This window comes from Erpetoichthys calabaricus, chromosome 8, assembly GCF_900747795.2.
Source record: "Erpetoichthys calabaricus chromosome 8, fErpCal1.3, whole genome shotgun sequence".
NCBI classification, from domain to species: domain Eukaryota; kingdom Metazoa; phylum Chordata; class Cladistia; order Polypteriformes; family Polypteridae; genus Erpetoichthys; species Erpetoichthys calabaricus.
This window is the reverse complement of record NC_041401.2, coordinates 126,302,209-126,324,550: the sequence shown is the minus strand read 5'-3', so window position 1 is coordinate 126,324,550 and position 22,342 is coordinate 126,302,209. Positions and strand designations below refer to the sequence as shown.

Here is a 22,342-nt window from a genome sequence, read left to right as displayed (position 1 = left end):
ACCGCGTTTGTGTGGACTGTTGCAAACTTCTGAGTATTTAAAACTTTTGTTTTCATTTGCATGTGAAAGGCGGAATCTTTGTCATCTGTTTTCTTTTTCATTTATTCATATAGGATTTTCTAGAGTCTCTTGCTTTCTCTTTTCAATGTGTGAGAGTTTGGAAATGCATTTCCCCCCGCACTTTCTACTTTAATGTGAAAGCAAGATGCAAGTATAAAAGCGTATTTCTGATTTTAAAAGTGTTTAGCAGCCGTGTAATTGCAGGCGCCGTTTGTCAAAAGTGGATGTTTATTAATCTGATTTCAGTAGCTGATTCTTCATAATGGCCATATTCAACTCAATTTGTCTATTTAAATTGGTAATTCCGTTTACACTTCAAAATCCTATTCAGTCGCTATTAGCCTTCAGAAAATTAAAAGAAGAAAACTGAATAATGAAGATGAAATTGAGTAATCCTCTTTTTTGCTGCGGAAAAACTGGATTCAGAAGTGCTATTTTCTTTTCAGGTCGAATATAATTAAAAGGTGCACATTTCTATACACGAAAATCAATCTGCCGACGTTTAGATTTTAAGCTCTATTTACAGACTGATTGACATTTTAATTTATTTTGAAACAATCACGGATAATTATTTGACCCATTCAGTTTCTTCAGACGTACATCTTGTTCGTAATTTGAAGAGCACATGCATTTATCGGACATTCTGTTTCAACTAAGGCTCTTCGATTTTTATTACTAAGTGGTTTTTTTTGTTATTGTTATTATTACTGCTTGTTATAAAACCATGAACATTGTCAGAGCAAGATTTAAATTCGTGCAAAACCGCCAATTTACAGATTTGTATATGCATAGGCTAAATGTTGTCACTTGCACAACCGGATCATTTAGCTGCAGTCAATAATTAAAATTATTTATTGTTACGTTAAAAGCAATGTATCAGCTGGCGCAGCATGCATATAAAAATGTTACACTAATAAAATGTATTGTTAAGCGAAATTAAGGAAAAATACTGCATGTTTATGGATTTTATAAGGTCTTACTAATTTTGTTATAAAGACAATAATATTGCAGTAAATTAATAAGTGCACTTTAAAATTCAGTAAGAAGGCATCGGTTTGAGGTGCCCCTGAAGGTTAATTCTCCTTGATTTCTTGGACTTTCTTTAACGGAGGGTGTCGTCTGGTTATTTGTTTAAATGTCAGTGACTGTGATCATTCTGTGTAGCAATGTCGAGTTTTAGAATGCTACCCATTTTAATCGAGTCTACAAAAAATGTATAGGCTACTTTATCAGTATTTACTATTTTCCATTGAGATATTTATTTAAATTAATACAATTTAAATAAATAAACACACACACAACTTATATATTTTTTCCAAACATTTACCAGGGAAGTGTCTCTCATTTTTAGCGCGTGCTAAAAATTAGTGGTAATTAAAGAATATCAGTCTGCTAAAGATGTTCTAATTTGAAATCAGCATTACATTTTTGTGCTATTAGTCGTCTTTTTATTGACACGTACTTACATTTTTTTTTTTTTTTTTTTGTTGGCTTATAAATATACAGAGCATAATCTACTTTTATAGCGGGTTGGATAATGGATGGATAATCTACTTTTTGGAGGTTACTTAAGAAATGCATAAAAATATATATTCATATCACGGTGCATATTAGACCACTCGTGACACGACACATTTTACGTCTTACAAATAAAACTTGGTAGTTCTTTACAGTTGTACATGGGTGAATGGATGCATGCTTAATGATAATAACAAAGATCTTACATTTCAATCGTAAAATTTCAGACTATAATTGTAATATCTAAATGTACAGAAATGACAGACCTCTTAACTTGATTTCGGGAGATGTTTCATTATATACAGTATTTACTAACTTTTCTTTACTCCCTTCTTTGCTAACATTTGGTATCCTTTGAAATTATTCATCTTTTCACTAATAAAAGCAAGTTATTATTTTAAGGGAAATGCGGTCTGATGAAGGTGCACCCAGCGTCACAGGCATAATAAACTGGAGCACCTGTGGGCGCCTCGTACTGGCCACATGCCCCATAGCTTCTGTCTGCTTTACAGATGCGCGCAGTTTAACGAACAAAAAGCACGCTGCACCTGAGGCCAAGAGTCGAGTTCACAGATTTTGGAATTAATAAATGCGAATTGTTGAGAAAACTACTACTATGCACTCTGCTTAGTAAGAGTTCGAGCCAGGATGCCAAACAAAAAGTTCAGCGTGTTCTCCTATAGTTAAAAGTAAGAAAGTGTGTGTGTGTGGTTTACAGTCTGTTATTTATGTAATTTTTTCGTGACATTTGTAGGACATCAAGTAGATCTAAGCCGCTATGAAAAGTCTGGCGGAGAAAGTTATGAACGTGAACCAGACGGGCCGGACGGAATGGACACGGGCCGAGTCGTAGGAAATGGATCTGCTTCCTTGCAGTGTTTTTATTCTGTCATTATTAATGTCGAAGCAAAGTATGCTGTAGAAAGCGTGTTACTCATATTACAATGGACAACAATAATAATAATAATATAATAATAATAAAGTTTGCAATACAAAGTTATGCACAATTTTAATTATGCATCATTATGCACCATTAGTATTTTTGGTATAGATTAGCATATAGATACAGTATAAATATACTTTTATGTATATATATATATATATAATACATATGAGCTACATACACATACACACACATCTATCTATCTATCTATCTATCTATCTATCTATCTATCTATCTATATTCACAAGTACATACACACAAGCACATTTATGAAGTGTGTGTATAAAGTTTAATGGAATGTGCATTTTTAAAAATGATTTCAGAAATATTAATTTCGTCTAACATGCTATAGCTGTATTATATTTATAATTTGAGTACATCCCTGGTAATAAAGAAGTAGCCTGTGTCTAAATCAATAATGGAAATTTTCCCTTCGAATATTCGGAAGACTTGGCCTCTTTCCTGTCTGCTTGTTCGGTTTAAGTGACTATCCATTTGAGAACTCTGCGTGGCCTCTCGTTAGAAATATTTAGTTGGGTTGTAGGATCCTGTTATTAATTATGAGATGAAGCAGTTTGAACACATCTTAATTTTGACAATAAAGTAGGGCTGTTCAATTTCTTATCTAAAAATATGTTTTTTAAATATGGTCATTTTTTTTTTATTTTGTTCAAAATCTCTATTAGCATTTCGCAGCTGCTGCTGTACAGTATGAGCGAATCGGCAAATGCAGTTATTCTGTTTTTATTCATTATTATTGTTATAATGCGACAGTGTTTTTAAACATGCATTAATTACGAACTTGGCAGGCATTTAAAATTTAATTTACTGGAAGCATTTATAGTAATTTTGTTTCTGAAGATTAAATTCCCCAAGTGAGTAGGAGAGTGGCAATAGCAGGCCATATTGAACGGCTTGCTTGGTATTTTGTTGTTATTGCACAGAAGGACAGAAAGCTATGAAGTCGGTGATATATTAGAAGAAAATACATTTAGATGCAAAACCTTTGTTTACAAAATGTAAGATTAAAGATTGAAACTTCCTAGTCATTTTAAATAATGCAGCAACCCCACTTATTTAGAGTTTTGGGTTGTATTCAGTTTAATGCGTTGATTTAAATAATTGTATTTTATTACGTTATTAATGTAAATTACCATAATGCAGAGAATAAAAATAACTACAGGGGAGGGCGAAAGGGAGAGAAAAAAAGAGAACGAGAGCGAGACGGACGGTGGATGTGCCTGCATGTACCTTGCGAATATTACAGTTTTGTACTCATTACGAAGGGTTTTGTTTTCAAAGTTTCTGCAGACAGCCTAAGATGTCTTCATACTGTAAATATGGGCTTTTGGGACAATACTTGAGCACTTAAAATAGAGCCGCACTCTTATTTATATTTACGTTTTCTTAAGAATTGGACTGTAAGCATATCGATTATTATAAAAATAAGAGAACTGAATAAAATGACAGTCTGAATAAAGTGGGTCATATTTAGGTTCTTAGGTTCTCTTCAAACTGTATTTAAAATCATTACGAAGACATTATATTTCTACTATCGGACAGTAATATATGCAACTAAATCAAATACAATTGAACGGGGGTGGAGGGGGGGGGTATCGGGGTGTGAGGGTTGGTGGTGGGATTACGATTACCAAATTAAGAAATTTATAAGAATGTTCACACCTTGTTTTTTTGACCTTCATCAATCTGAACGTCTCTGCCAAACGCACAGTGTTCCTTTGCTGGGTTTTTTTTTTTGAGACAAAAAGATGGTGCGATTAATTTACTAACCACGAAGTATTATGCCATTTCCATGTTTCGCGCTATCGGTGTAATAGTATGATTTTGAAAGTGGCGGCACGGTGGTGCAGTGTTTAGTGCAGCTGGAGATTTAAATTTGAATTCAGACCTGGATGGCCACTGCCGACGTGACCTGCTGGGTTTCTCCTCCAGGTACCCCGGTTTGCCTCCCTCGTCTAACGTTACTGTTAGGTTAAGTGGCAACTCTAAAATGACTGCAGTCCGCGTAATACTCACGGGTTGGGTTGTCGTTCCGCAGCTCCTACCGGAATTAGACTCCTATTCTTTAATAATGCGGCTTTAAAATGGAAGAGGGATTGATGCTTTAATTGTCTTTTTATATCAGGGTGTTATGGAAACATTATTAAGTCGGCAGTCCTATTCATCTTAATCACACTTTAATGAGACATATTTAATTTTGGGTTAATCAAAAGCTTGCTTAGATAAATTAATTTAGAAAAAGACAGGCATTGTATGATATTCACAATGCTGAAAACGGAAATTACCCCCTTGCTACTGGTGGTCAATGTCTTTGAATAGGGTTATTTCTTCCATGTAATACATATATTATACGCTAATAGATACTTATAGAACACCAGAAAACGGGATGTTACCTTAAGTGTGGTCAAACACAACATATTAATACTATGGATTAAAATATACACTGTATACAAAGGCAAGGCACTCACTTCAGGACTGATAAACAGTCCCTCAACTGGAAAGTGCAAACTCAAATTCACATTGTGGTAGGTTTAACCACTGGTTATGAACAAACAGAAGGGTGTAATAAGCAACAAAAAAAGAAAAAGAAAAGAAATGTCCATTGAATGCAAATGAAGAAATAAAATTCCATCTGCCTTTGGGCCTAATCACATTGCAGGTTTCTGTTCCTCTATCTCAGTACGAGCAGGTTGGTGTTTATAATATTTTCTTCTATTGACAAATTGGTACTGCCTGTAGATGGTTTTATTTCTTCTGATAGTTTAATTATGCTGTGTATTATTCCCGGAATCAAAATTTTTCAAAAATAATATAATTTATATTACTCAAAATGATTTAAGGACTTTTTCTCTGGCCACATATTATACTTATATTGTCTTAAATACTTTGCACAAATGCCTCACATGGTTGCCTCAATGTATACAATTAGCCGGTTTCCCAGAACCCCTGTCGGTTGTCAGATGGCTTTCACATGGTTATCCCAATTCACCTCTTGTCACAATAGAGTACCTTGGGGCTCAGCCAAGAGTATATGGATTGATGGTCAGCATCTCCATACAAATATCCACTGCATCGAGTGTACCCTGTAGTCCTGTGGGGTTGGAATATTGTGAATGAACAACTAGCTACAGCAAACCCTTTCATTTCAGGAAGTTTGTGTACCTAGAAAAACATCATCAGCCAACGTAAAGTCACTTGTCGGGACTCTTGGATGTACTGATCACTATGAAATGAGGTATTTTATATAACAATACAATGGGGTTCTAACAGGGGTATTTGACTCTGTAAAAGTCCCATCCTTCAGTCCAATTATCAAAAACTTTTCATACAGTTCAGGGATTATTATGGCAACAACACGTGCAAAGTAAAAGCCAAGCCTGGGCAGAGCAAGTAGTGAAATCTACAGTTTCTTATTATGACTTTATCATAAGTAGGTGTACAACATGATATAAGACTGAATGAAGATTTACCGCATCTTTAACGAATCATTTCTGGAGATGCCTTATTGACACCAAAAATGTAAGCACTAATTTCAATGAGATGGTTCAGTAGAAAGTCACTTTGTATATTCTGCCAAATTGACACACTGTTTACGCTTTAAAGGGAAATCTTGTTTCCTTTTCAAGAAGATGCTGGAGTGCTAATGCTTACCAGAAACATGTAATGTTATTTTTATTATATATTATTTATATTTTTATTAGCAGAATGACAGACAAATGCATACACAGAAACAGTTCTATGCATGGTGCAGCATATGCTGTATCTTCATAGACTGATAGGTGTATTCTTTGCTCGTGCCCTGAATGCTGTCAAGGCCTATAATTTGAATGTAGCAGAACATAATCTTACGCATACTGGGAAAATACTGAAAAGGTAAAAATGATTCAATTTGGTATTCTTTATCTGGTGGGCCAACTAAGAAAGTTTATTTTCATTAAACATCTTTACACACACTCTTGGCAATTCTAGACATTGTGACACATATTGGCATGCTTACTTGTGGTCATTCATTTTAAGGTTTTGCATCACAGTGGTCTGTCCTTCTACTTTTTGCAACCGGCTGTTCCGATTATTCAAGGTCAAAGTCAAATTTATTATGAAATTTACAAATTACAATGAAATTCCTAACTCGCACAGACTAGTGGCAGTAGTACAATATTAGCAAAACACAAACAAAGACAAAGGATACCACGTCATACCTTGAATGCGACCCATACACACACACACATTACGTTAAGAATCATGAATGCAGTTTCTGCCATGCTTTGCTGTTGAGTAATCTTAGGACATGTGGATTAAAAAAGCTGTTCCGGAATCTAATGCTGTAGGTGTGAATGGTTCTGACCATCCATCATATAACGGTTCTACACACACATATTTATGCTCATCCTTACTGTGCCAGTTTAGATTTGCTATCAGCCTAATCTGCTCATATTTGTCTTGTGTGAGAAAATTGAAATATCCTGAGAAAACCTCATCCAGACAATGGGAGTCCATGTAGAATTTGTGCAGAGCGTGATCAGGCTTGTGATCAATGCAAGACATCGGTCGGTCTCTGTGCCACAGGGCCATGTTTAAAAAAAAGCAATATATCCATGTCAGTGCAACCAAAAATAGGACTTTGTGTGTTGCCATTAAAAGAAAAAAACATTTTTATTCATTATATTTTATTTAGTTAAATACAGTTTAAAGACAGGGAGCCATAACTATTTTAAATTATGACACCTTAGACAATTGTGATTTCTCCTTTTCAAAAGTTTCAGAGCTGACGACAATGCTGATATCACATGAAGAAAAAAATACAGATATTTAAATGTTGATAATATATTACTTTTATACTTTGGTGATTTGTCATTTATGACACCAGCATTTCACTGAAAATAAATTGATTTGCAAACTAATAAAACCAGTTTTTCTTTCTGGTGATAGCTGAGCTCTGACAATGTGCACAAGCTAATAATGAACTCTCCTTTATTCATGCAATGGTTGTTACGAATTTGATTTTGGTCCTTCATCCTAGAAATTTGTACAGTACCTGTCAAAGAGAAGACCATCCCAATGAGAAACATGGTCACCTCAGAGGACAGACTTTCATGGGGTCTGTACTCCATACTGCCTTCTCTTTCTTCTTTGTACTTTATGGTGGGTAGATGACTATCAAGTTGAATTCTACAGAAGGAAATGCATTTTTCTCCGTAGAAGAAGTATAGAAATAATGAACCATGAGTAGCAGCAGTCACCACTTCTAGTCAGACACTTTGGATGCTTGTTCCTAGCGGTACATTGAAAAGCACACCATAAGTCAGCAGACATTGGACGCCTTGAAATTGCTTCATTCCCAGCAGCCAATCTGGCAAGGTTTCTTTACACTGAACACAAGCATTCATGATAGTAAACAAGAACTCTTGACCCCTAACTGGTGCCTTCACTACCTGCCAGCACTGCTTAGCTTTTTACTTTAACCTTACACACTTTACACAGACTACTTAGGTGGCCAGACATGCCATATTAATTCTGCTCGTAATACTTTTTTTAATATCAAATGTTTCTTAAGTTCTTGGAGTATGAATTTAATTTTCTGTCAGTGAAGGTTCTGTGTGTAAAACATTAATAGTACTTTTTAAGATTTTCTTGCCTTTTTTATACCTACAATCTGTACATGTTTCATGTGCATAGGAATCAGTTCAATATGGATATTTTACAAATTTCTCTGTAGTTTTCTTTTTCATAGCATCACAAATTACCACTGACTGAATAAACGTGACTCTATTACAATGTTTTGTGATTTCAGCTTTTTCATATTATTTCAAGAACTGGGAAGCAACTTTCAGAAAGTACGACTCTATTTAGTATATACTGTATGTTTTTTTTTCATTTCTTTTAAATGGGCATACTATGTGTTTCACTATATTAACAAAAACCTATTATTTCCATTGCAGTTTTTTCAATTATCCCACAAAAATCATTTAGCATAAATGATGTCACTCTTTTTAAGTCTTGATTAATGTGTTGAAATGCACTCTATGTAAATTACACTATGGGCTAATTGTGTTTAGTTTTGACATGGTGACATTCAGAAAAGAATTCTTGTGTTATATATGTTGTGGACAGGTAGCTAAATCACAATACTTTAGTCGTTGTACTATACATGTGTACTTCCAAGACTCTTTTTAATAAAAATAAATTTTGATGATAATAATCAGCAGTTATGTGTAATATTTTGAGATGACTTCCAATGGTTATTGTGATGTTGTAACACTTTTCATATGTATGTCCATGACCTGTGAAATTTCTCAGTTATATAATGATGTAAGCTATTTTATGACTTAAATATAGTAGTAGGCCATCAGTTAGTACCAACTCCTCACAGCTCCAAGAACTGCCGGTATGAAATGTATGCATTCTCCCTTTGTGTGTATGTGTGGGTTATTACTGGGCCGTTGGATTGCCTCCATCATCACAAAGACATATGTTTAATATTTATTCGTAACTCTGCATTGTCCTGATGTAAGTGTAAGTGTGTAAGTGTGCCCGTAATGGGCTGATGTGCCATTCAAGTTCATTTCTACTTTACACCCAGCATTCTCTGAATGGACTTCAGCTCCTTGCAGTCATGTAGTTGATAAATTAGGACTGTAATACAGATATTTATTGCTTGTGATATGCTTACAGATTTTGACAAAATCCTCAAATGATTGTGAAATTTCATGAGGCAGCACAGTGGTGCATAAATTAAATCTTCAGCCTCAAAGCACCTCATTCCAGATTTCAAACACAGGCCTGAGCATTGTCTGTGTGGAGTCTGCACATTCTCCCTGTGTCTCTCTGACTTTACCTCCCACTTTCCAAAGATGTGGTAAAAGTTGGATTAATTTCACTGTGAATTTCTCAAGTATGAATGAGTATAGGTGAAAATGTGGAAAAAGGGTTATATTTTTTCTAATATCCTTTATCTTAAGAAAGTTTATTTTCAAAATACATCAGTTTCTCTGGTATGAATGAGTGTAAGTGTAAGACAAAGGATGCTCTGAAATAAACTAGAATTCCATCCACGACTGGCTCCTGTTTTGTACCTAGTGTTGCCAGGATGGTGCTGTCCCTGGTAACCCTGAACTGAATTAATCTTGACTTGACTTGAGAACCTGCTGCTCCCCATTGGTCAAGAGGTCTGTCTTCAATTCAAAAAGTCACTTCTGTGAGTTTGTGTTTACTGTTCATGTATGTCCTAATAATTTCATATGTAACTACTATATAATAAAACACTAAGGTCTGTATGTCCAGTCCCTCTGAGCAATCTGATTGGTCAGTTTGGATTTTATGTGATTGGTTAGTTTAGGAGAAAAGATATATGATGCTGAGAGAGTCGTATACAAAGACGGCAAGTATAAAACAGGACAGGAGGTGAGAAAGGTGCCTTGAAAATAACAGAGTCATAGAAAGCTGGTTTTACAGGAGCGCACTCAAGAGAAGGAGCGCTAGTTACGAGACACTCAAACAGGCAAATGCAGAAGAGGAGGCGCCGAAGGTACACATATGGCAAAGGATAGCAAATAGTTTTTAATTAATCTATTACCTGTGTTGGACAGTACCCTGGACGTTTAACAATATTTTGGCAAAAAAGCATTTGTTTTGTATGCTTTAAGCAAGTGACTGGATAACAGACGTGCATTATGTAACACAAGTAATGTGAGATTTTTTTTTTTCTTTTTCTCATTAATGTTTTTCACATTGTTTGGCATTGTACTGCATTGGTCACCATTGGGTTTTTTTATGTCATAAACGTTTTTCACTCTATTCTGCATGAAAACATGAGATTAAACTCTTTTTTTTTACCACTACAAAGTCATGGAGTAAATCACATATAAAAAACATCATTATTGGGTAGAGTTTTCCTTTAAATGGGTTCAGTAATGGATGGATAAGAGTATTTTTTTTCTTACAACTGATTGTGACCTTTATGTCCTGAAAAGTTCTGTATGTATTTGTGACCAAACTGTTGGGAGATTTTCATGTAAAAGAGACCACAGATATAAAAGTACTGAAGTTAATCATTAATTGTTATATTACTTTAACTATCAAAAATGCTATTTCAATACTTATTACTTCTTTATTTCACAAATAATTTTATTGGCAGACACCAATGGCTCTTTATGAAACTACATTTGTGAAAACATTAAAAATGTTTATGGGCTAGCCTAAGGTGCCAGAACAACTGTAGCACTGATCACATTATTAAGATTACTGACTTTGCACAGAGTGCAGGAGCTGTCTGTGTGGAGTCTGCATGTTCTCTCCATGCTTGTTGGATTTTCTCCCCGTACCCTGCTTTTCCTCTCTTTAAACTGGCTCAGTTTAAGTGTGAGTATAAGTGGGCTCTGTTATAATTCTGATTAGCTGCAATCCTGATCTGGGGTTAGAAATACCTAATAGAACTTGGGTTGTGTTTTGTTATTATGTTTTGTTTCTTAAATAAAAATATTTTAAAAATGTTTAGACAGGTGATTTTTACGCTAGACATCATACTCCTACTTAATCAAATCTATATTTTAAATTTCTAATTCCTGTATTAGACTACTATTATGTTGACTGCAAAGATTTATAGTAGCATTCAGTTATCAAAGTCTGGCTTGCTCTCAGAGGCTAATCTCAGCTGCTGTTTAAGTAAACACATGCTAACCTTGGATTTGCAGCTTTGCAAAAAAAAAAAAAAAAAAAAGAAACCTTTAAAAAAGATGCCAGCACTGTCTGGATGGGAAATATTTTCTTTGATGTCACTCTTTAATGTTTCTATAAATGACTGACTCAAAGTGCAGCACAGACTACCAAATAATAACTATCAACTAATATAGAAATTCAAACTTGAAATATCAAATGGGAATTGGACAACACATGCCAAGTCTGATTGAAAACAGAATATAAAAAAATAAAAGTTTAAATGTGATAACAGTTCTGAAAAGAATCAGACCCTTTGGAAGCCATAGTCTTTGTGCCGTTCAATTATCTAGTAATCAAGGGGTACATGTCCCAAAAAGTGTATCAGCTGTGCCTGTCCAATCATAATTTCACCAAGTCCAATTTCAGTTTAAAAGTTTTGAGCTGTGGTTAGCAGTAATCCACCGCTGGATCGCAGGGCAGACTGGAGTAAATGATGAGCACTTGAGGATCAACAGAAGGTGCAGTTTGTTCTAAAGGCAGGAGACACGGGCACATGCAGATGGTGCATTAAGTGTCTTTACTATGCGCAACTTGGCCATCAGCACTTGCTTTGGCATTCTACAGTATCTATGTAGTTCCTTAGAAAGCTAGAAATATTACAACGTTCTTGAAAAAAACAAAAAACTGCAAGTGGGGTGAATAATATTCACATACTTACAACCAAATTACAATTATCAAGTTTTTTTTTTTTTTTTTTTTTTGCATGTGGTGCCAAAGCAAATGGACATGCAACCATCATGAGAATATACAGTCACCACAGTGTGAGATTTGAACCCTGGACTATAGAGTTGTGAGGCTGCAGCACTAAGCAATCCACCGCCAAGGTTAACACTAAAAGCAGAAATAAGATTGCTGAAAAGTAAAGTGTCACAGGCTAAACAGAAGTAGTCAGTTTTAAAAATATGATTAAACTGAGGTGTGGCTTTCATTCAGAATTCAATTTAAAGGCTCCAGGATTATCAATGGCATGGACTTCTTTTCCATGTATTCACTTTCTTCCATTTTTATTCTCCTTGCCTCAACCTCTCCTTTGGATGATCACAAGCTTCCTTATTTTTTCTCTCGTCAAACTTTCATTATTTCTTTTACTATTTAACCTGCAGTAGTACTTTCTTAAATGAAATGTCACTGCTTTTCTCTAGTGGTTTTACTTCCGATTAGGGATAACTTTATTTCTGCCTTTATTTTTTAGGCTCAGTGGAAGTATTTTGAAATTATTAGGTGACTCTGGTTACATGACTCTAATGGCCCTCTCAAAATGTGCCAATAACTGGTGGGATTCTGCGTCTTAATTCAGTTTGCCCTCAAGAATTCTAAGTGGGGCTGCTTAACACATCTTTACAGCAAACCTCGGGCTGCATTGCATGTTTTCCCATGGCTCAACTGCCCAAATCCACATGTGCCTGGCTGCCACTTTGGACTCCAAGAATTTAGCAGCCTATGATCCTGTGGAGAAAATTTGCTTTGATATAGTTTGGCTCCCCACTGGTTTCTGTTCATAGATCTGTGAGTGTGCTTCAGAATTGTTACCTCTATGTAGTATGCAATCTTCAAAGGTGCATGTAAACACATATAGCATGCAGTTGGGTTCATCTTAAAGACATCTTGCCTCTCTTAAGGCTTACTCTTGGAATGTGCCAATGAAAGTAACATTGTATGTTTTTCCTAGTGAAAAGCCGCATGTTCTGAAATTCAGTATAAAACACAGAGCAGGCCCACCTTGGGCCAAGATGGAGCATGTCCCCATTGATCATAAAGTATTACATACTTTCAGTAGCCTGTGTTGTTTTCATTTTTCAAAAAATAGCTGACGTTTCATTTCTTACTGAATTTTCCATTATCTTGAAGTGGCTTTTACTCCCAGCTGGCATCTCTCCACATCACCTTCTTCAGAGGGTTAAATGCTACATCCCACTACTATTTCTACAATATGACTTTATTGTATTCCTATATCAGATTAGTTGCAGAGAATTGCTGCTTCACATCTGCACTGAAGACTGTGCCCTTAAAACTCAAAATAACTTACCTGGTGACAAATCAAAAACCTCTGATTGTATTATGAATCTTAGAAAAGTATGCAGTCTTTGTACTTCAGTAAAAAAAAATACACAGCAAAGAAAAAATAATACTAATGGCTTAAAATGTGAAAAAGAAGTGCTTTGAAATTGGCATGAAAAAAATTGTATAAAGACCGACCAGAAACATGTAAGTTTAAGGCATGCAGTTTAAGGCAATGTTATGTGGGTACTCCATCCATCCATTTTCCAACCCGCTGAATCCATACACAGGGTCACGGGGGTCTGCTGGAGCCAATCCCAGCCAACACAGGGCACAAGGCAGGAACCAATCCCGGGCAGGGTGCCAACCCACCGCAGTATGTGGGTACTGTAATATGTAAAAAGAGGATGGTACTATTCCAATATTTATTCTGCTGACAACAGGGGATGCAAAAACGGTCCTTCTTCTTTGTTGGATTACCTCAGGGAGCGCAATACCACGTTAACAAGCACACACATATCTTTACTGAGCAGGCTAATAAAAGTTTATTATGTGACATACACACAGCTCGTTTCACAATAATAGTTGCATTCACAGGGCTTTTGAAAATAGCAGCTTCCTCATAAATAAATAAATGTTAATGTATTGAAAATATACATACACTTTCAGTCCCACTTAGTGAAATTGAGTGTTATAGAGAGCTGGTAGCAGAAGGTGCATATCAGAAACCAGACCTAAAGAGGGCATTGTTTTATCGAGTGGCACACGCACACATACACAGCCATGCTCACTCACCCCAAGGCCGATTTATGGTCACCGTTTAACCTGACACAAAAGTCTTTGGAGATGTGGGAGCAACACCTACAGACACCAGAGCTGAAACAGCAATCTACACAGACAACAATGTTGTGCGGGACTCAAACCTCTAGCTTTGGATCCATTTTTTGGCAGCACTAATCATTGTACCACCCATGTCAATGCATACAATGTGTAAAATTTTTATTAAGTACACATTGCAATCTTAGAGTTTGCATTTAAAGTACTCCATAAAATGTAGAAGCTACTGCATATATTTGTAAGATAAATAAATCTTATTGCAAAGTAAATGATAGCAAGATATAACTCTAAATATACTATAAAGCTTTACTGAAACACAAAAAGATAATAAACAAAGCCAAAAATAATAATAATATAACCAGGCAGTTGGATTATTTTATGTGGAGCAATAGAAAGTGACATGTTCAGTGTCCAAAATCAACACTGGGAATTATTTTTTTTCTTCCTTCAATACTGTCAAATGTATCATACAAAAATTACGTTTAATTAAGAAATATAGTCTGTTTAGTTAAAAAAATTAGGATGATATACAAAACACTAATAGACGGCTAGCAAGAGGTGCTTTATTTGTAACATTATGACATTCCATGCATTTAAAGGAAATCAATAGCTCATGATGCATTTATTATAATGTCAAACATGTTGGAATAGAGACCAGGCTTACATTCCTCTCCTGCCATTGGCCATTTCTGGCATGGGGGTTACACCCCCGAAGTCACATGCACAGTCCTGGGACAGACTGGCTGAGCTAACCCAGACAGGCAGAGAGCAACGGGGTCACTGTACTGTGAAAAGTATCACATGCTGACTGGTCTTACACTGCTGTAATAGACTCTATCAATATGTACATTATATAACAAAATTTATATAATGATTTACACATATTTTGTTTTATTTTGGGAAGCTTCATGACTGCTTGACTTTTTTATATCAAGATTTGATGAAAATTAATTAATAACTGGATATCAGCAGGAGAATACTGTGCAGATTTCTTCAGTGAAGATACGGTGTGCACCTAACACACATGTGTGACTGTCTAATTTAAATCACTTAGATGTATAATGAAAGTACTTAAATATATTTTAAATTTAAAATGAAAAAAATAATGAAAAATTTACATAGGAAGGTGAGAACGGCAAAAGTTTTGTTTCGGCATCTACACACCAATTGCCCCAACCTAAGTGATGCCATGATGTGGTGAAAAATGAGAAATGAGAAAAAGAAAATGGAGACAGGCACAAGAACTAAGTGCATATTTCATACAAACAGTGCTTAAGCCAGAAAGTGAACTTGAAAGTGTACAGCTATCAGGCGGTACTGCTAACCACTACATGTCTACAACAATTCTGTCCATTTTATGTCCATTCAATCTCTTCTAATCTCTCTCTGTTTCTATCCATCCATGTCCATGTAATTTTCCCTGCCTCTTTATCATTTTTTGTAATTTCAGTAATATTTATTTAATCTGCAAACATGAGCTTTCAATTCAAACATGTAATAAATAAGAGGTCTTCAGGCCTTGTCTTTTCAAGTTTGATAGATTTTAGTGGTAGGTGCATAAGAGAGGATGGAGTGTATTTCTGTGGATGGTCCTGAGATTCCCAGCAATTTTCCCCTCATTATCAGATAATTCTGCACATGTAACTGCACAAACTGGGTCTGCACTCGTTTAATACTTAACTTTTCTTTTTTTTTTAAAATAGAGCCCCAGATGAATACTCTGCTTATTTAACTGCCTCTTTGACTATTTCTGTCCATGAAAATTGGCTTAATTATATCAATGGAATGTTTCTTTTTTCAGTTCGCAACGCAATTAGCCCATCTCACTGCCTGCAATTTATTTTAATAAAAAATTAAACTGGTGGCATGTTGATTTTCCTATTCCCATGAGAGAGAAGCACTACTGGTGTGTTTAATTTCATTAACTATAGAGCGGCCTACTGGAAAAATATATAAGAACCTTAACATGCCTCTTTCCCTTTTTAACAGTTCAGTGCCAATATTTTAAAGCAAATCATTATCGCTTTAGATGTGGCACACTGGTAATGTTTGCCATCCCACAACTGTTTTCTCAAGCCCTTGTTGAAAATGGCGTAAGAAAAATGAACAGCCCTTGATGGTAAAAAGATATTTTCTGGGAATTAATTGTCCTGTTTTATATGGGTCCCCTGGGTTGCTTGAGATGAGACTTGGCCCGCAGATTTCTGAATTTCAGTACAGGAGGTGCAATTGCTTTTTTATTTGCCCAAGAAAATTGTTCTTAACGTGGAGATGACCTGCCGAAGATGCCCAAATAAAACTACAGATGCGCATTTGGATGGAAATAATTTTCATGGTTGTTTTGGACTGCATTTGAGAGACTAATCATCAAATGTTCACTGTGACAGCCTCAAATACGTCAAGTTCTTCCATTTGTTTATGCTTAGCTCTTTGCTGTAGCTAGAGTAGAGAAATACAAAACTTGAGTGGAGCTTGACCAGGATTCTCCTTTCATTTGCAGCAGTCTATGATGTTAACAGGTAGCAGTTACTCTTCTCAGTCCACTCCATCCTGCTCATACTGAATCGATCACACTCCATTTCCCTGCTACCATCACAATATTTGCCCAAAACCACGATCCCAGTTTCCACAGAACTTATGATTACACCCCAATACTGTAAGAAATGGACGCATTTCAGTAAGTCTTTTGCCTCAGGAACTTGGTTGTTGTTTTGTTTTTAGCTATACACCTGACAGTATGATCATCAGATGTAATAAAAGCTCTTGTCTGTGAGCAAATAGCTAGTGAGATTGTCTTTAACTGTGCAGACCTCTGCAATGCCTTTCAGTACCCATTTTCCTCATAGAAAACATCTGAGGCATTTGATGCATTTTTCACAAACCAACTCTGGACTCTGAGTTTCAACTACTGATGTAAGAAGCTTATGTTTTGGGTCACTGAGCCCTCTATTAAGGGTCAGCACAGCCTTAGATGTGCCTAGTATTTAAGCTCTTAGATTTCATCGAATGCACTTAGACAATGTACAGGCCATTCATGACACATTTTAGCAGTGGTTCTCAAAGTGTGGTCCACCGACCACCACTGGCTGAAAAGCAGTCTTCAAGATGACAGTCATCATATCTGAGTAAAGTTACATTAAATTTATTGAGATACATTATTCCATTATGATCGTACACAATTCCAAATTTTGAGCATGCCTACTGTTTACTCACATAAAACCCTTAATTACCAAACTGTGAGTACTGTAACACGTGAACAACTTATTTGTCATTCTTTGAAAGTCAGTTCATATATATATATATATATATATATATATATATATATATATATATATATATATATATATATATATATATATATATATATATATATATATATATATAGGCGTCCCCCGTGGCTACAGTAGTGAAACAGGACAAACTTTAAAAATCAATAAACGGGTATTGCTAGCTAAGCACAGGCAAGATACACTCCAAAACATAGAGGTAGACCGACTCGAAAGAAAGCTGGCACGTGAGTGAGGAGGGCCCTACCCGGCTCCCCACTCCTAACATCATGCTTCCCCTTTCCCTCGGCCTGTAGCCTCTGTCTTGGATTAGCACAAATATATCACTGCTGGAAGTGAACTATGATCCTTAGCACAATGAGAGAAGTTGCAAAATCAACCGGAAAGTTCAAGCAAATTGTAGAAAAAAACTTGATCAAAATCTGCTAAGTAGTTCTCTTGTTCGCTAGCTAAACGGAGATAAGGAACGCCCCAAGGCTGGCGCATGAGCGAGAAGGGCCCTGCCCCCCTGCCTTGGCCCGCTGCGTCTTTCTCTTATTTGTGCAAATAAATCGGTACCGCAAGTGAACTTTGATACATAGCGCAGTAAGAGAAGCTACGAAATCAACCAGAATGTTCAAGCAAATTATAGAAAAAAACCCAATCTAAATCCGTGAAGTAGTTCTTTTGTGAAAAGCGGACAGACAGACAAACAGACAGACATTTTATATATATATATATATATATATATATATATATATATATATATATATATATATATATATATATATATATATATATATAGTATATTCGACTCTGCCCCTGTTGCATTAAAATATTGTTAACAGCACCAAGAAAGAGAGTATGACACCATACAAATCTTTCAATTTAACCTTCTAATACTCAGGTTTATTTATTTATTTATTAATAACTACAAGTTGTGCTATCCGTCTAAGACTAGTTGAAATCTGAGCAATCAACATAATAATAATAATAATACATTTTATTTATATAGCGCCTTTCCCATGCTCAAGGCACATTGAAGTCAGCATTAATGTTTGTAGTGCGCCATTTATTGGAATGTATTTTATAATACATGTAGTAATAAAGTGCATTGCTTTTGTCATTCTAACAGATATGCATCACAAACATTTGTAGTACTACAGATGTTTGTGATGTGCCATCTTTTGGAATGAAAAATGCAATGCATATGTCTCCATTATATGCCATTTGGCATGGAATTCATAAATGCAGTACTAATGATTGTGATGTGCCATCTGTTGGAATGACAAATACAATGGATTTTATTACTACAAATGTTTGTGATACACCATCTGTTGGGATGGCAGAGCCATAGCAACCAGACAGACACACAGACATACAGATACATAGACACATAGACACTTATCCTTGTATGAAGGTGGATCAGGCTACTACCCAATTTAGAAGGAAAATTGGAGTCCTTGGAGGAAAACTCACCCAGACATGGGACAGAATGTAAACTGCACACAAACCGTGACCAGGCAAATTATTCAAGATGCCTGACCTGTGAGCTAATAATGCTAACCACTGCACCACCTACATAATTTAAAAAAAAAAAACATGGTGTTCACCATGAAAGCTACTGTATTAAAGAGCACTTACTTGCTTAACCACTATTTAATACATTCATTCATTCAGTCAATTATTCCCCTTTTTCACTAATTCAGTTACAAAGTCAAGGAGAAAATTAGGCCAAATAAGGCAGCACTAGATGTAACACAGGGACAAATCTTGGACAGAATGCCAGTCCATCACTCTCAGTCACAAATTAACCTAATAAGCAATGAGCCTATAAACAGAGGAAACCCTACACCAAACTGAAAGTAGCAGCAAGAGTAAATTCTTCATTAAGGACAAGACGTTTTGAAGACAAAAAAGAGAGCCTTTGTTAGCATACATCTTATAGAAATCTGTCCTTAGATTATTTTCCTTAACCTACTTAACTTCAGCTCAGCGATGCATGGAGCACAACCTGTCCTGGAAGTTTTTAATACAAGGCACAAAGAAATTTTAGACTGGGCATCAGTCCTTTGAAAGAAGACATTAGATAGATAGATAGATAGATAGATAGATAGATAGATAGATAGATAGATAGATAGATAGATAGATAGATAGATAGATAGATAGATAGATAGATAGATAGATAGATAGATAGATAGATAGATAGATAGATAGATAGATAGATAGATAGATAGATAGATAGATAGATAGATAGATAGATAGATAGATAGATAGATAGATAGATAGATAGATTTGTCCCCTGGGGGAAATTTGCCTTTTTACAAAGGCTCTTTAAATAAATAAATAAATAAATACACTATTGTCTGAACATAAACAAATAACTAATAGAGCAAGAAAATTAAAATGAAAGAAAACTTCTGACTTGGCAGACACAGTCACATTATGCAGAGGTATTGCTGTAAGTTTAAAGGAGCCCCAGTAGCATTTCTTGGCACATTTCTGCAGAATGATTCATTTACTGAAAGTCCTCAGTGTTAATGTTTGTCAGAGAGAGGATGTACAGTATTGATGGCACTCAGTTTTGTTTGAATTCTCTCCTTTGCTACAACCTCCAGGAGGTCCAGAGTGTGTCCTATAACTGAGGTTGTCCTTTAAATTAGTCTTTTGATTCAGTGGGCCTCCATTGCAGTGATATTACCAGCCCAGCACATCACAGCATAGAAAATCTCACTGGCCATCACAGAGTTGTAGAAGATATGAAGGATATCACCTCCCACATTAAAGGAGCACAGTCGCCTAAGGAAAAAGATCCTGCTCTGCCCTTTTATGTATACTTCCTCTGTGTTCTGAGACCAGTCCAACCTGTCATTGACGTGGACCCCCAAGTACTTGTAGGAGTAGACCACCTCTGCATCTACTCTTTGAATAATGAATGGACATAGAGGCTCTTTGGTGTGACTAAGATCAATAATAAGTGCCTTGGTTTTTCTGGGGTTAAGATGCAGACAATTCTCTCTGCATCAAGAAACAAAGTTCTTCGTCTGACTCCTCTCCTCTGTCTCATCACCTTTATCAATGCACCCTGTAAGTGCAGAATCATCTAAGAATTTCTACAAGTGACATGACCTGCTGTTATATTTATAGTCTGAGGTGTACAGAGTAAAAAGAAAGGAGACAGGACTGTTATATGTGGTGCTCCAGTGTTGCTCATATCCATGTCAGAGACACCATCCTGGTGTCTCACAAACTGTAGTCTGCATGACAGATAATCCATTATCTAGGACAACATAGACTCATCAACCTGCACATCTCTGAGTTCACCCCTTAACAGGGATGGTTGGATGGTATTGAATGAAAAAAATCAAAAAACATAATCCTCACAATGTTGCCAGCTTTGTCCAGGTGAGAATAAGCTTTGTGGTGATAGATAATTGCATCATCTAGTCTAATCTATGTCCAATAGGCAAAGCGCAGATGGCCTACCAAAAGAGGACTCATATAGACCAGGACCAGTCTCTCAAAGGTCTTCATAATGTGAGACGTAAGTGCCACTGATCTGTAGTCATTAGGTGAAGAGACTCCTGACTTCTTTGGAACAGGAACAATGTGGAATATTTGCAGCAGAATCACTTTTTGGAGTCTTAGGGACAGACTGAACAGGTGACGGATGAAACCACAAAGTTGGTCAGCACAGGCCTTAAGAACTCGAGGACTGACTCCATTTGGTCTCACAGCTCTTCCTGTGTGTAGCTTCCTCTGTTGTCTCTTTACTTGGTCTTCAGTTATGGATAGCCCACACTGATGGTTGGAGGTGGACTCATCACTCTCCATTCCAGTTGACATGATGTGTAGTAGGGGTGGTGTGGGAGACTAGTACAGCCTGTCACACACAGGACCGAAGTGAGCACACCAAGACATGCATGTAACACTCATGTTATATTTGCAGTTACACTTGGAATACTTGTATATCCTCACAGTACCAAACTGAACTTTCATATGCGTATATACAGATGTCTAATGCACCCATTACAGTACCTCTTTTCACAGAATCGTCTCTCAGATTCTTTCAAACTGACCATTATGTTTTCAATTAAGCAAAAGGGATCAAACAGATTAACACCATTTAAATAATCAATCAATATTTGTTCAGACATGATTAAATATGAAAAGCTCCCTACATTGTCAGTTTCACTGTCTTTCATTATGTACGTTTAACACATGTCTTAATTCAAATACACATTCAACAGCTTATTACATTTTTTGAAACTATCATTTTTGGCATCCTGACCAAGACATAAATGACATAATAGTCAAGGGAGGAGTGAGGAAACTGTGTCAGACATCTGCCAAGTTTGGATTAAAGGCCAAAAATGTGTGTTATATGCTTGACAGTGCTACATACAGTCTAAAGGTGGGATTATGCATTAATTTTTAAATGTATATGCTGTCTTTTCCTTTAAATGATATGATTCATATACACAGAAACAAATTTCGTTGCAAAGTATATTTCATTAATTGGTAAAGTAAACTTTTTTTTCCTTTTTTTGTTTCTGGTGGCCAAAAATAATGTTTCTGTAAAATATACTCAGTACCTCTGCACATCTGTACAACATAAAAGATGTGTGGTTTTCCATCTTTCCAAACAAAATCGGATGTATTAGAAAGATAGGTTTCTAGTTTTCGTGAAAATCTGTTGTGTGTTAGTGATCTCTTTGGCTGTAAGAAACTGTACCCTAATTCAAAGACTCATTATTAACGGCCCCTGTTTCTCTCTGCGTGCAAAGTTGGACTTGTGTGTGTGTACGTGTGCATCCATTTGCGTTTTCAACCACATAGTCCCCATGCAGATAAAAATCTCTTCTTCAAGGGAAATGGGATGTTTTCAAAAGTCTACTATAAGATCAGAAATCATCTTGAGGAATTATAATTTACAGTTGCAACACCAGTATACAAGATGGCTGTGGTACAGCACAGGCCTCAA

At 36.0% G+C, this 22,342-nt stretch overlaps 1 protein-coding gene across 5 annotated transcripts in view; it reads left to right on the top strand.

Moving 5' to 3' along the window:
* Positions 1–22,342, top strand: part of prdm16 (PR domain containing 16) — a 445,445-nt gene that overhangs the window by 1,151 nt on the left and 421,952 nt on the right. The window lies entirely within an intron of this gene.